The sequence below is a fragment of the Cupressus sempervirens genome, chromosome 2 (genome assembly GCF_028749045.1).
Source record: "Cupressus sempervirens isolate cs-2001-9-10 chromosome 2, ASM2874904v1, whole genome shotgun sequence".
Lineage (NCBI taxonomy): Eukaryota > Viridiplantae > Streptophyta > Pinopsida > Cupressales > Cupressaceae > Cupressus > Cupressus sempervirens.
Window position 1 is genome coordinate 654917147 of NC_143119.1, and position 16254 is coordinate 654933400.

Below are 16254 nucleotides of genomic sequence, written 5' to 3' on the forward strand. Positions count from 1 at the left end.
TCTTAGGTCTCCTTCTCCACAGGTTTGGCAGCCTCTTAAGAATAACAAAGAAATGAGCAAAAATCAAGTTCTGGAATCAGCCCAAAATGCCTCCAAACTCCTTAAAAAAGGGCATAACCCTAACTCACATCCAAGAGGGGTTAATAAAAAATATTTTAATAATAATTTTCATTTATTAGTCCATTAGTTTTCAAATATTATCCCCTTTTTTTGAAACTTCACCTTTTTGGGCTTGCCTGCCTTAGAAAAGATTATTATTTTTAATTATTTGAAAAGGGAACATGACAAGTCCTCCCCTTCCAAATATTGCTTTTCCTCAAGAAATGGCTGAACAATAAACCAATCAATCCACCTAGATCCTAAATGTAGTCATGAACTATACTATTGTCAATTAACACAGGCTCCTATAATATCCTCTGCAATATAACCAAGAGGAATCCATAATCAAACTGACAATTATTGCTCAACCAAACTCCAAAGTCACAACTTCCACAGTCAAAAACCGATGAGAAACAAACTCTTAGAACATCAAAACCCAAGTAAAATGGACAAATCAAACTTCCAACATAGTAAATACCATCAACGCATTCCACTGGCCTATATGGAATGTACAATCCAACTCTGCAACAATGGTGAATGCTCCTGAATGAAACTGTACCAAGAATGGAGAATCCACACACTGTACAACTCCTGTAGTCAACACAACTCTATAGATCACCGACCACTATCTCATAACCATAACTCCCATGCACCCTTGATGGTGAAAAGCCATCACAAGATAAAAAACAAGAATTGGAACCCAAACCAAATTTTCCTGCCATCAACTCCTCAACACAAGGATCAAATGCTAACTAATGTGCATACCTTGCAATATAATGTTAATAAAAAATACCAACCTCAGTCAACAGCTCACCACGAACAAGTGATACAACCCACTGTGACTGATCACTAGCTAAGTCAAGAGATGTCATAGCCAAAGGAGTAGAATCAATAACAACACCTGCTGAAGCATCACTCTGAAACTCCTGCTCTAGGTCACGTATTATCAAGCTGTCAACTATAGAACCTATTGCCATGTTGTGCCCATCACAACTCTCATCCCAAGGAGTCAAACTATCCCATAGCTGATGATAAGCACTAGGAACCAAAGTACATCTCTATATCATCATCTTATCAACATGGTCATCAAAGGTAAATTGATGAGCATACCTCACAATGTAATGCTGATAGAATGCACCAATCTTAGTTAGTGGCTCAGACTGCAATCCAGATGTAACTAACTGCAATCGATCACTAACCAAGTTGGAACTGACTACTACCTCTAAAGACATCGCCAAGGGAGTAGTATTACTAGCAGGAACCATGCCAACTATCAGCTCACCAACATCACACATGGTCTTTGATACAACATCTCTAGTCTTTTTGCCATTAGTGCTAGAGGTCACCACCATGTCAGGCATACCACAACAATCTGCTACAGCACCCAACTCAACTAAACCTGACCCTAGTGGGGATGAACTCGATATGCCAATGCTAGTATCAAGGATGGATGCATCCCCATCTCCACTATCTTTGAAAATCTTGACCATGGACATCCTCAAATCATCAGACACCACAGCTTGTGACTGTACAGAATCTAGTAAAGACTATAGTTTCTCTAACTCCATGGTCACCTTAGCCAAATGAAACTGTGACTCCTCGAAAGCCAACTATGTACTCTCAAGAATCTCAGAAGTCACCTCAAGCTACTCAGTAAGCTCACTCACCTCATCTTCCTTGGCCAACAATGCATCATATGTTGTACTGCCCCACTCCATAAGATAAGCTCTGTCAGCTACCAACTTCATATAATCCTATCTCAAAATCTAGATAGCCTCCCATAAAGAGTGGAACTCTGTCAAGGAAAGATAACTGCCTCCCTGCTCATCACTAGTAGGAGAACCCCATCCATAAACTGCTAACAATTGACGAGCAGCATCAAAATGTTTGCAAGCGATAACAATGTCTCGCTCACTAACTCTCAACTGATTAGACACATAATGGAACTGGCTTGGTTGTCTCTTACAAACCTCCTCTAATGCACTATCTTAAGGAGTATCGTCAAAGTTACTAGTCTCTAGAGTATTACCATCCATATCCTATGAATCAACTCTAAAGCTCATATCAACATACGGAGTATCAAAAACCTTAGCACTGTTGTCCAACTCCTTTGTACCCAAGGAAACTAAGTCTTCAAAAATATCCACTGCATCCTCTTGGATGTCATCAATGCCAATATGATCCTGGGACTCATCTATACACATTGCCAAATATGAAATATCATCAACACATTCCAGCAAGTATGGTTGACTAGATATATGAACAAAGCCCAACACTGGTGTATAAAAAATAATACCAACATTAGGCATGCTGCTAGCACAAGAAAAGACAACACCATGCAATCTGCTAATCAAATCCATGATAGCACCCAAACAAACACTGCTACCAAAAAGTGTTAAAGATCTCTAGTCAACTGAATCCCAAATGCCAATATAACAATCTCGAGTCCATATCTGTAAAGTAGAATCAGTTGGTAACTCAAGAAAAATCCTCACTTGAGTAATATGACCAATACCAACTAACTCCACATACCTATCATGATGAGATAATGAAGTCATAATACTATGTTTGTTCACTTTTAGCTGGCTGGACAAATCGTATGAAGTACTACCAACCTCAACCTCATGTGACGAAGCATCTAACTGTGCCTGGTACTCTTTCTCATCAAAGTCATGAATGCTCAATGTCTGCTCATCTCTACCAAGTATCTCACCATCATGCACAACAACATCCTCATAATCATCATCTGAACTCACTACGTTGTAGTCACTACCTATTATAACTATACCATCCTGAATACCTGTGATATCACCCTTTAACGACCTGTATACAATTGTCTCAATTTGAGTATCAAGTTGACCATTACTATCAATTTGTGTAATATCCTTTCTCACTACCTCCTGTGGCAGAGTAGAATCTGAGACCTCAGCCTAGCTATAAGCTAGTTTCTCAAACTCCTCATGCAAGTTCTTGGTAATTGTGTCATCTACCCTGTGAGAAAATCTTCCAAATAGAAATCTAGTCAACTTATCCACCTTAGCTGGGTCGGACAACATGTCATTCATTATACGATGGTGCTCAACCAAATATTTAGACATGTCATAGCTTATTTTCCTAAGTTTATCTCGAATGTCTAAATAACCATCCTTTCTACTATTCTGACTTTGGATATCAATTGTCCAAGATCGTGTCCTCTAAGACTCTGTACTATACCTGTCCATTCTGGATAAAGTAGAGTGTAACCCCAATAGGTTATAACTTCTTCAAACACCAAGAACTAACATGCAATTGATTAGAAGTAGCATGCAACCATAGATTTTCACATGCAACTGATTAGAAGCTACATGCAACTGATTAGAAGCAACATGCAAATGATTAGAAGTAGCATGCAACCATATATTTTTACATGCAACTGATTAGAAGCAACATGCAACCACCAAATTCACCAAGAACTAACATGCAAATGATTAGAAGTAGCATGCAACCATAAATTTTGACATGCAAGATTTGGGTAGTTGTCAAAACTAACATGCAAACTTCTACAAACCCTCAGGCTGGCAAGATCATAGCTCTAATACCACTGAAATGTCCCTTTTCTAATTTTATATAATATTTCAAGCCTCTAATCAGGTCTTTAAGATCAAACAACCAATCTTTCAAAGATCCACCAATTTCTCAATAATCCCCAAATCAGGTATGCCGAAAATAGTGCCAAAAACTTCACAGCTTCACATATTATTAGTAAATATGAAAGTGGAAATTTTTATAGAAATTTAAGCAGCATAACAGCCTACAAAATGAAATTTTTAAATCTGTATAACATTTACACAACAGCTCCCAAACAAAGGATAAAAACAATGCTCATCGGGCTCCCGAAAATAACATAGAATAGCCTGAAAACACCACAAAAACACTAATAATCTATCATAGAAGTATAATCATGACCAAATACATATATTCAGCTCTATTTTAACATCTTAAAGTATGAAATACAGCAGCAACCCAAACTGATATGAAATACTCAACCGAAAACACCAAACTCTTACAAAAACACACCCGAAAAACCACAAATCTGCACTGTTCAGCACAAAGGCAAACTCTGCATGAGCATGCACATGGAATGGCTTCAAAATCCCATCCTTATCCTTCCTAGAAACCTACAAACTCCCATTCTTGGGTCTCCTTCTCCACAGGTTTGGCAGCCTCTGAAGAATAACAAAGAAATGAGCAAAAATCAAGTTTTGGAATTGGTCCAAAATGCCTCCAAACTCCTTAAAAGAGGGCATAACCCTAACTCACATCCAAGAGGGGTTAATAAAACATATTTTAATAATAATTTTCATTTATTAGTCCATTAGCTTCCAAAGATTATCCCCTTTTTTTGAAACTTCACCTTTTTGGGCCTACCTGCCTTAGAAAAGATTATTATTTTTAATTATTTGAAAAGGGGACATGAAAACCTTTCATGTTGGTGTATGGAAAGGAAGCAAGGCTTCCTATCTCATTGGATTTTCCATCCCTAGAATTAGCCCATCAATCAGACCTAATTAAAAATGATGTTATATCTATAAGAATAATAGAGTTGATAGAGCTAGAAGAAAAAAAACACCAGGCCATGCAAATCTTGGAAGCATACCAACAACAGATGTAGAATTCCTTCAATAGGAAGGCTAAGTTTAGGATTTTTAGAGAAGGTGATCTTATACTAAAATGGGATGTACATAGGGAAAAACTAGGGAGGCACTCAAAATTTGATGCATTATGGAGTGGTCCCAATGTGATTATCAGTTGTAAGAAGTCAAATGCTTTCCAATTAAGCAAGCCTAATAGTGAAATCTTGCCTATTCCAGTCAATGGAATATATCTTAAAGCTTGCTCTTGAGAGAGATCATATTTCATGTACATAGATAGAGTAGTTTCTTTCCAATTCTTTCATGTTTTCCAAGAAGTGCACGAGGACATGGTGTTTTTTGTGGAGGTTGCAGAGGGTTTTGTTTTATAATTTTAGTTGTAGAGTTCCTTTTTTTGCAGTTATAGAGAGTTATGGCTCTTCAATGTTTCAATTTCTTGCAGAATAGATTTTCCTATTCTTCAACTGGATAGCCTAATGGATATTTCAGCTCACTGGTCATATGGATAGCAAGCTTGTATCCCCCTAGAGTTGCTAGAATTGTTAACCAAAATGACTTATCACAAAAACCAAATAATTTGAATTCAAATGCTTCAACATTCATATATTTAAAATATTCAAATTAGGACACACAAAATATATATCTTTAGAACCTTAGGTTATATATTATTTTCCTAGGTTAGCTGTGCACTTTACTATTTTCACAGGCCCACATCTATTCCACTATCAGATCTTCCCAAATCTACGATCATTATATTCTTACTTTGCCAAAAAGAACAAACTTTAGACAATGCGAGAATGCAATAAGTTGACATCTACCATTGTGGGTCCATTTTCTTTAGTGGGCCACCAAAAATAGTAGAAAGATGTGTTAAGTGAGCTGGCATACTAGCTATTTCTCATTAGCCATAGTGGTGAAAAGGGTCCACAGGTTGTAGTTTCATTCGGGCCATTTGGTCTTATTAGATCAATGATTGGTGTTTTGTTGCCTTTTGGAGATGCTTCAACTTTACACAATGCGACAAAATAATGCTCCAACATGTGGATTTTATGATTTCATCCCTCTTATGCACCGAAAAAGCATGGATATGTCAGAGAAGCATGGTAGGTTGGCAAGTTTTGATTAGTCAAAAGCTTATGTGGGTACCAAGGTGGATGCCAAGTGTTTAGTGGGCTTAAAAAACTTTAAAGGGAGGTGTAGTAATAATTGTGGTCTTTCATGATGATCTAATCTTCTTAGATCAATGATAGTTATTTTCTCACATTATGGACTTGCTCGATCTTTAGACAATATGGGGAAGGGATGTAATGTCCCCATCTTTTTAGCAACTCAGTAGATTTCTTAGCCTTTATGTTCTCCAAATGTCAAGTGGAGAAATAAGAAATTGATTAAATTAATTCCTTATAAAATCATTAAATAAATTAAAATTAAAAGGTGACTTTATATTTATTTAATTTAATTAATTATAGTACTGCAAGGAGAAGCTTCTAGATAGTGCATTAATTATTGGAAGGGGGGGGGGAGCCTCTCATAATTTAATTTTCTAGAAGCACAATTAACTATTTTATTGCTAGGGAGGAGTTTCTAGAGAGTGCATTAATTATTGGAAGAGGGAAGCTTCTAGTAAATGCAATTAATTAATATTGTATTTCCTTCTAGAAGGTTGAAGGAAAAGTATAAATAGAGGTGGGAGCATCATTGTTTGGCATCAAATTATTGTGAATTTTATTTGATAAGAGCTTGGAGGTCTAAGTTATAGATTTTTTCTTAGCATTAGAGGACATCTATCCTCTGTTCTGACATTCTAGATGTAATTCCCATGGGGTTTGGCCTTTAGAATTCATTGCTATATATTTGATTTTATCAGTTTGAGAACTAATATTATTTCAGTAGTGGTCCAATCTTCAGTTTGCATAAATTTCTTCTTATTCATGTTATGTGGTTTTAAATCTATACAAAGACATTAAAATCTCTTTTAGTAGTTCATTTAGTTCTTGGGCATTTCCAAGGTGCCCATTATAGTGGTATTAGAGCTTTTTAGCAAAGTGTTTGACGAAATGTGAAACAACTAAAGTATAAAATAATTTGGTGTTTGAAGAATTTATAACCTATTAGGGTTATTATAGTGGTTCCCATTATAGTGGTATCAGAGCTTTCTAGCAAAGTGTTTGATGAAATGTCAAACAATTGAAGTATAAAAGATTTTGGTGTTTGAAGAAGTAATAACCTGTTAGGGTTATTACAGTGGTGCCCATTACAAGGGACATGAGGACATGTGTCTAGGTGGCCCACATTTTGCAAGGAGATAGCCAGAATAGGTTAAAAGATAGTTCAACAGTGATTGTTGAGCAAGTTTTTGGTGGGGGTTTTTGTTAGTGTAGTTTTTTATTTTTTCTATTTTGCTAGGTTTTTCCTACACTTTTAATAATCTCGCTTAGGTTAATAAAGCATGTCTTATTAGGTGAATGGTTGTGAGGTGTCACTTTCCTACATGTGAGCATCCATTAGCTATCTTGGGAAGATACTTTGCTATCTTTAGTCCGATAGATGGTTGCTCCTCATTGGTTGGTGTTGCCACCTCCTCCCTCTTCCTAGCCTATATAAGCATGCTACCTGACTTGTATTTGCATCTCTTGTTTTTGCATCCTCTTAATGCTATTTTGCTTCCAGCATTTGCATTACTCTCTTGGAGACTAACTCTATGATGCTATTTTGATTTTGTATCATTTGCATTCATAGTTTAGATATTTACTCTTTGCACTAGTTTTCTGGGTTATTAATCTTATCAGATTCTAACATGGTATCAGAGCTTTTCTATGTGCAAGAGTAGATTTTAGTTTCCTTATTTGAGAGATTCGGGGGTTTGATAGCTCAAGCATAACTCATAGATTGCTTCACCTTAATGGGAAATTGTCCCCTAAAACAGGAACAAGGAGTGATCATGAAGAAGCAACATCACTGAAGCATGAAGAACCACAAAACTTTGTCAAAATGCTGATATGTAGAACCTCCATGGAAATAAGGAGAAGCAATCTATGAGTTATGCTTGAGCTATCAAACCACATTTTTTAAATCTTTTTAGGGGTCAACTCTTCTCTATTTCTTAGATATTGCTCTGCAAGTTCACTATAAATCTCTTTTTCCTTTTGACCTAATGACATTCTACCTTATCTCCTTTAGCCATTGATGATTGTGCAAGATCTATTTGCCTTTCTTTAATATTTTTTGGCTATCTGCAATTTGTATTATTGTATCTCTTTTGACCTATGAATGATATATAAGTGAGCTATCTTTTTCTGTGTGTTATACATTTTGGTTGTCTGATGTGCATGTGATTGTTGGATTTAAATAAGTCTGAATCTATATATCTTTTATGTCATAATAGTTCAAGTGTGCATGTATGGGCAAAGATTGGTTTGAACACTCTATTTTGGTGCATCACCTCTTTAGGATAGATTAGGTCAGTATATTGTGCATTCCTTCTCCCCTCCCCCCTCAAGACTAGTTAGGTGCATCCTGATAGTAAAGGAAGTAAACCTTCTCCACAGACTCAATCTCATAGTTCAAGTCCCACAAATCAGAGGTTATTTGCATGTTTCACAAGGTTTCCTTTAAGTAAAAACTTCAAGCAAGGGTGCAAAATATTTTGATAACAGTATGGAGGAAAGATGTTCCTGTTTTGTAGTAGATTAATGAGTATATAGCAAAGATGGGTGAAAATTTTGATAGTATCATGGATAACTACTTTGAAACATTCAAGGAGAAGATGAATAATAGATATAGGATCCCCAAAAAAATTTTAGAAGATTACAAAGATGATATATGTTTCATGCTAGACTATGACAAAGTATAGAGGTTAAGCCTCTAAAGTATGAGGTTAACATTGATGACACCAAGGATATCATAGAGGCTCTACTAAATGAGCCCATGGATCCCAAAGCTACGTACTTTGACACATCTGATGAAGCTAAGGAAAGAATAGAATGTGAGATTTAGCTACCTCAAGTAGTAAATAAGCGAAGGAAAAGAGTAGAGAAGATACTAAAAGGAACAAAATAAGAAAGTTCTACTCTTATGCTCACTGAGGGAAAAGGTGATGATATTGAAGATGATGCATGAGATGAACAACTGATCAGGAAGAAAGGTAAGGTTATCATAACCAAACCTATGAAGTCATCCCCTATTGTATTCACTAGAAGGGTAGTGAAGACAAGAAAGAAATTGAAGTTAGGTGAATATGAAGCTGAGCAGATAATCTTCAAAAGAGATCCACCTACACTTCAGGAAAGACTAAAGAAAATGGAAGAAGGAGGTGGCATGGAAAGTTCAAAATCTCTCAAGTATGAGACTAGGAATGAAGATTAGACAATAAAGACTGGGGAGATTCTTATGTCAAAATTATGCAAATAGAAGTACTCACCTGATGATATTACACAAACGATACCTCATGAACTTATGTAGGTAATAAAACCAAGATGGGTAAATGCACAAAATACTATCAACTATATCTATGAGAAGACCTTGAAGCAACTCATGCCAAATATCAATTAAAAGGAGGTAAGAGAATCCTTGAAGAAAAATTAGGATAAGTTCACTCTTAAATTCAACACATGTATGATATTGATGAAAGACATTGAGTATGTAGTAAAGGCAGCCACAACTACATGGACAAACATCTATTAGTTACATCAACCTAGTGACTTTATTGTTCATGTTGATGACAACGATGATGAGAAAGATGAACAAGAGGATATTGAGGTAAAATATGATGAGATTGATGATGTCAATCTGGATGATGAAGAGGAGGAACAAGAAGTTACTAGAGGAAGTCTTCTAGAGATACAAGGTATTGAGGTAATTGATGTAGAGAAAATTGCAGCAGTAGTCATGATCTCATTTCCACACTCTCTGAGAACAACCTTAGTGCAATATGGCTCAGAGATAGCTTCTACCAAGTTGGTTGTGGATACCACTACTACACCAAGCACCAAAACAAGATCAAAATCTATTCAGCTGAATGTTACAATGACAAAAGTGCCCAATACTTCATCTACCAAGTAGCGAGGTCCTCCATCATCAAGCTTGACTAAGTGCCTTTTCAACTTTTTTTGCTAGTCCATTAGTTTCCACAATTATTTTTATTCTAATTATATATATAAAATACAATTTTAGTTTAGAAATATTCTCAACTGAGTACTAAAGTATTAGAGAAGGGGAAAGAAATTGTTTCCACCATTTTGAAAGAAAAGGGAAATGACAAAGAAACTATTGACCTTGATGAAGATATACTTATTCCAAATTGGGATATCTCTACCCTCACTCTTGATCAAATGAACACCATGGGTGGATTATTTAAGAAGAGAGACAAGAAATAGAAGCTTAGAGAAGAAAAGAAGAAAGAAAATCAAGTCTTTGAAGACATAAAGAGCATATTTTTTGATGCTCTAAATATTGAGATTGATGGAACACAACCTATTTTGGATCAATTAGCAAATATTGTGCACAAATTCAATGAATACTTGTGATGAGCCTCTAAATGGCCATTATATTTAGAACCTTTTATCTTTTTTTAGACAATTATGTTGCAGAAACATTTTATAATTCTATGTTTTAAGCAAAAGAACTTATGTTTTATGAATACATTATCTATATGTTAAGACATGAAGATTTAAGTATAGACTATTTAGATATGCTGTGTTTTCTTGAATCTATGGACTTCTATGGTTTAATGAAGGAATATTAAATGTTAATAAATGTTTCCTCTTCAATGCTATGTTTGGGCAGGTTCATTCCTGTAGCCATAGGATTTGCAAAGAGTGATAGTTTGAACATTATACCTTTCCTAACATTGATGATGAAATGAATATACGTATGTGGAATTTTTTGTATTCAATATTTTTAAGGTACTTTCTATGCATATTCAAATTCAGCATTTCAACACTAAGTCAAAGATGACTAGATTGATGAATCACCACAACAAGCAAATTATTGTGTGATTTTTGTTATGGCAGCACATAAATATAGTTTCCTCAACCTGCTATATTCTTAGAGGAGTTAAATTGCAATTAATGATATTTCTATTGTAAAATTTATGATCTATAATTGATTCTTGTTGATGGAGTGATTGTAGAAGTAGGAAGTTGTTGTAGCTTTGCTTTAAATAATACCCATTGTAGCTTTGAAAGGATATTTTTCCAAAATGAAGATAGGATAGTTTTTTCTTCAAATCAGCAGTGTGTAATCTTGTTTTCAGATGTCATCCCTTACTATGAATGAATAGAATAAAAAGTTCAAGTTTCCATCTTCTGTCTTGATCATCTTTTTTGTTCACTCATCCAAGGGGTCCCACTTGGTTAGTGAACTAATTTGTTAGAATATATTTTATTTCCTTGTTTTTTCCTTTACAAATTATACTTCTACTATTCCTCTACCCATTGATAATAGAATCATTGAATATTTCATACAACATAGGTACATAGATAGATTTACTATTTACAACAACACTCTAAGCTTTAAGACAAGATTTCATTTCAGTTCCTAGCTTAGTTTCCTTCAGCATTCCTTTTTTTTAAAAAAGTCATAATGACTTAAAGAGGAATCAGAGCATATACTTTGTAGTCACCCTCTCAAGTTTATACTCCTAGCTTGACAAAATAAAATGAAGTCAGTATGTTATTCTTAGGAAAGCACATGATTCTATCTAATCATAGAGTCAATGTGAAAGCATGTCCAATCCTTTGTTACTGAGGTATTTAGCTGATTGACCAACTTGAATGGAAAAGAGAAGTTACTTCAAAGAGAAGAAAGGAAATTTGAAAATAGAGTGTTGGAACAAGTTGCATAAGGAATTGCAATAGATCAAGTAGAGTTTGATACTATTCTTGGTTCTATAGAAACATTTATTAATAATGTTGTATCACTATTTTCCAAATTAAATGATACATCTATCTTCACAAAGGATATCAAGGAGAAATTATCCAAGATAGATGAAGACATGAAGGAAAGTGCACATCAGTTGTCACTTGACCAAAGCCATTGCTCTAGATATTATAAAAAGATCATATATCTGACTAATCTATAGGTAGAACTATTGAAGGAAGAAACCAAGATTAGGGCTAGACTTTTAGAAATCCAAGGCATAATTCTTCCAAACATGGATGCATTACAAAATCACATTTTACGTGCAAAGACACATCCATGATAACAATTTCTCCATATTTGATCACATGATAAAACTATTAGCATAAATTTAGATTACATTGCATGTAAGAAAGGTACTACAAGAAAATTAGAACAAGACAATGGTACTTATTCTGAAGGTACATTCTAAATTCTTGTCACATTTTGGTATCAACATATAGTTATTATACACCTTTGGCATTTATGTCAAAAAGGGGGAGTAATGTATATAATATGTAGAGGAGAACTTTACTATACTATGTATGTATATAAGGGAGATATATGTATGGGGGAGAAATATAGTGTAGTATGAATAAGAAATACCTTTACAAAAGCAATTTTAAAAAATCATAAAAAGAGAGTATGCTACCAAGCCACAATAGATACAAGTCAAAACTTAGTTTTTTTTTTATAAGTTTTTTTTTCACTAATGCCAAGGGGGGAGATTGTTGACATAAAGGTCAATTTATCTATTAGTGACTCAACACTTAGTCAATTGGTTACATTGCTACTGAGCTTATCATTTAGTTTACAATGTTAACCAAGTGATTCAGTTGTTCACAAGCTAAGTAGTCAAAATATAATTTCTACTAAGAACCTGAGTTAGTTTGTAGTGTTTTTTGAGCTACACAGTGTTTATCGAGCTTTAGATACAAAGTTCACTACAAACTGAGCATAGCAAAGGCTACCGAGCTAGTCAATGGAAGTGAAGAAAATTGTAGTGTTAACCAAGTCCAACCATGTCTATTGAGCTGATAGGGTTAACAAAGTGGATCTAGTATTGACCAAGTTATGTAGTGTCAATCGAGTGATCTAGTTGCTACCAAGTTTCTTGGATTTCATTGAGTCACATAGTGCTAACCAAGTTCAAGATACTTGAAAGTCACTAGTATGGACTGACCTTCAAGTTCAACTAAGTACCAAATATTTTTGAGTTTTAATAGTGTTTTTCATCTATCAGAGTATCACCAAGTTTGTCTTTAGAACTTGAGTTACAACATTTGGCCTAACTTTGTGGATTATGATGAAATTGATATTATAGCCAACTCTAGTAAGTTATAATTTCTATTGGTATATATGTTGTGTATTGTATCATATCCAAGGAAGTATGTAAAAAAAATATGACAAGAAGAAGTGTGAATTAAAGAATGCTACAAGTATTATAAGGGACATTAAAGTATTATCTATCATAGTTAGGTGATCATTGTAATACAAGGAATCACAACTAGCAAATTAAAGTTGTAGATCAAAGATCAACCATTGGTTCATCTTAACAGGTGCATCAGCCAAATTCTTTAACAGGGTAGACTTAACAATCTTCGCTAAATATCTTAACCAAGTGCATACTTAATTATATGTTTGTAAATCCTTTTACAAGGTGGACATCAAAGTCCTTATTGCTCCTAACTAGGTAGATCACTAGAAGTGGTCAATTGTAAGCCTTAATAGGTTAACTTTATATTGCAATGCTAAATCTCGTGGGTATCATCTGCAACCTAGTTTTACTCTCTAATTGGAAGGTTTTTGGGTCACCATATCTTGTGTCAAAGTGTTATGAATGTTTATTTTCCTTCATTCTTTCATGCATGCAATTAGATCAGAAAATTATATAAAGGATGAATTAGTGAAGTAAGATAAAGTTTTATCGATTCCTAATTCACCCCTCCCCTCTCACTAACCTTATCTACCTTATATTTCCTACACTTATAAGTATGGCCAATAGGAAAAATCAAAAGAATACCTGCTCCCCATCCTTCTTTCTAGTAAGCCCCATAAAAATACATCACCCATAAATCACCCTTGTCTAATTTTGAATCAACTTCCTTTGTAATGGGTTCTTTGATTTTATCTTTATTTAGTACCAACACCTCAGCCCTAAAAGCATTTACATCAATGTCTAAAAAACATGTCATATCATCTTCAACTTATTTTTCAATCATGTATATACTCTTGGGATCTCTATTTAGTTTCACTAACTTGTCATCAATTTGAAAAGTTGCATATGACAGATCAAATTTTTGACTTCCACCCATTGCTACACTCCATTTTCTAGATAGTAACATGCCATATTGAGTTGGGATGTTTACAACTAGTACACTCACAATTTCTTCCTTTTTAGAATAAGCAAGTAGTTTGTAAGGAATTGCATTAATTGTCCCTATGATAGTAACTTTCCTTTTGTCCATAGCATAACATCTATCCTGAGAAGTATCCACATTTAGTCCTAATTCCTTCATTACCTCAAAAGGCATTACTATATTAGATGATCTAGAGTAAATTATACAATTCTTTAAAGGTTTTCCATTGAAAATAATACTTAAGAAGAAAGGATCCACACTTCCTAGACACTAATTCATTGAATCGTCTAAATACATAGGTGGAATTTGAGAAACAACAACCTTAGTTTCTATCTTTTTCTTAGGTTCATTAGGGACTTGTTTGGTATTACAATCATGATTAATCTTATTATCTACACCCTTGGCCCATGTTATGGCTTTACTCTTATGCTCAGGGATTCTTAATAATTCTAATAAAGAAACTTTTACTATGATTTGTGACAAGAATGACAACATATCAATAGGAGGAGTAGGAGAATTATTAATTGACATACCTTTTATCTCCTTTTTCTTGTCAAATGAACTTGTAATATTTTTATTTTTCTATTTATCACTCATAGTATTGATTACTAATGGTCCCTATTCCTTCTTACTATCATTAGTCTAAACTTCAAGACCTTTTGCAATATCTCCTTTCTTGGTTTCCCATTTGTTATTAATAGTTTTAACCTTGATATTTTTTTTCCCTTTGGCTCACCAACCTCTATTTTCTTAAAAAAACAATAGACACCTTTTTTTTTCAGTATTTTGTAACATACCTTTGGTTTTAACTTAAGAAACCATGTTTGTAGTGATCTAATAAATTTCCTCTTTAGTAGGCATCCTTAAGCTCACTTCATTTTTTTATGAAACCATATTACAAGTAGTGCCATCCTCATTCTCTTCATCTGAGAAGATTTTCTGATGTAATGTACTATTTAAATGTCTTCATTTTTATCCGGAGGAACAACATGCTTTCCATCATTCCATTGAGTGGTATAGGGAAATTTTTGCATTCTATTATGCCTATTATAATTATTGTTGACTGGATTTTTCTCACCAATATTTGGCTTATTTGCATTGTATGTTGGTGGATTCATATTCTTAAGAAGATTTTTTCCCATTGTATCCTCTTTTGGTTTCTTACCTACAATAGGCTTGTCACCTTCTTTCTTATTACAATGAGGATTAAAAATATTTGGGTTATCCCTTCTTCCCAACTTACCAAAAGCTTTTCTATTATTCTCTATATTGACAACCACCTTATAAGAATCTGTCAAAGTTCTAGGATCCTTATCTCTCAATATATATCCCATCTTGTTTTTAAAGGCATTAATGTAATTTGTGACACACACATCTTCACCAAGTCTGATCAATTGGAACAATTTATACTTCCCTTTCTAAAATTGTTAGAAATAATAGTCCACCAAGATAACTAGGGGGGGGGGGGGGGGGGGTGGGTTGAATCAGTTATCCAACAATTAATACATGAATCTTCTTTAAAAAATCTTAACCATTCAATCAAAGTAAAAAGAAACCATAATAAGATGCACATAGACAATGCACTAGATATGTTGACTAGGGAAACCCTTGATTAGAGGGAAAACACTAGTGGAAATGAAGCCCACATGATTATGTACTAATATAAATATTCCTTGTTAGAGGATGGACCCTGTTAGGAGTCTATTACAATATTTAGTACATAGAGTCCTTGGTAGGAGACTTTGAATCCTTATTAGGAGTTGTGCCAACCTTGTTATGAGTTGTAGTACAATGTATGCAAGATGACCCCACTACCCAAACATGAAATTTCAACTACAAGAAGAGCTTACTGCTCAAACAAGTAATTTACTATTATGTTCTTCTTTCCTTTGTTTTGTCAATTGAACCAATCATTGTTAGACCTTATAGACTAGGTCATGAACCTCAGATCCAAATATCAAACTTCAGATCACTAAGAAAAACCTTGGCAATGAAGTTTCCTTCACTTTTGCTCTGCTCTACTCAACTTCACATTCTATTCGTACTACTACTTACAATCACTACACATCAATACAATTCATTTCACACTTGATAAAGAAAAATTTCCTTCCTTTATACTATTTCCAAAATAATTCCCTCAGTTAGTTGTTAGACCTTCTCAATTAATCATTATAGGACCACATTAAGAACACATTACACTTAGTGATAACATTAATCTTCCACCTTTCAACTTGAATAACTTTCCATACACACAATATTATGATGAG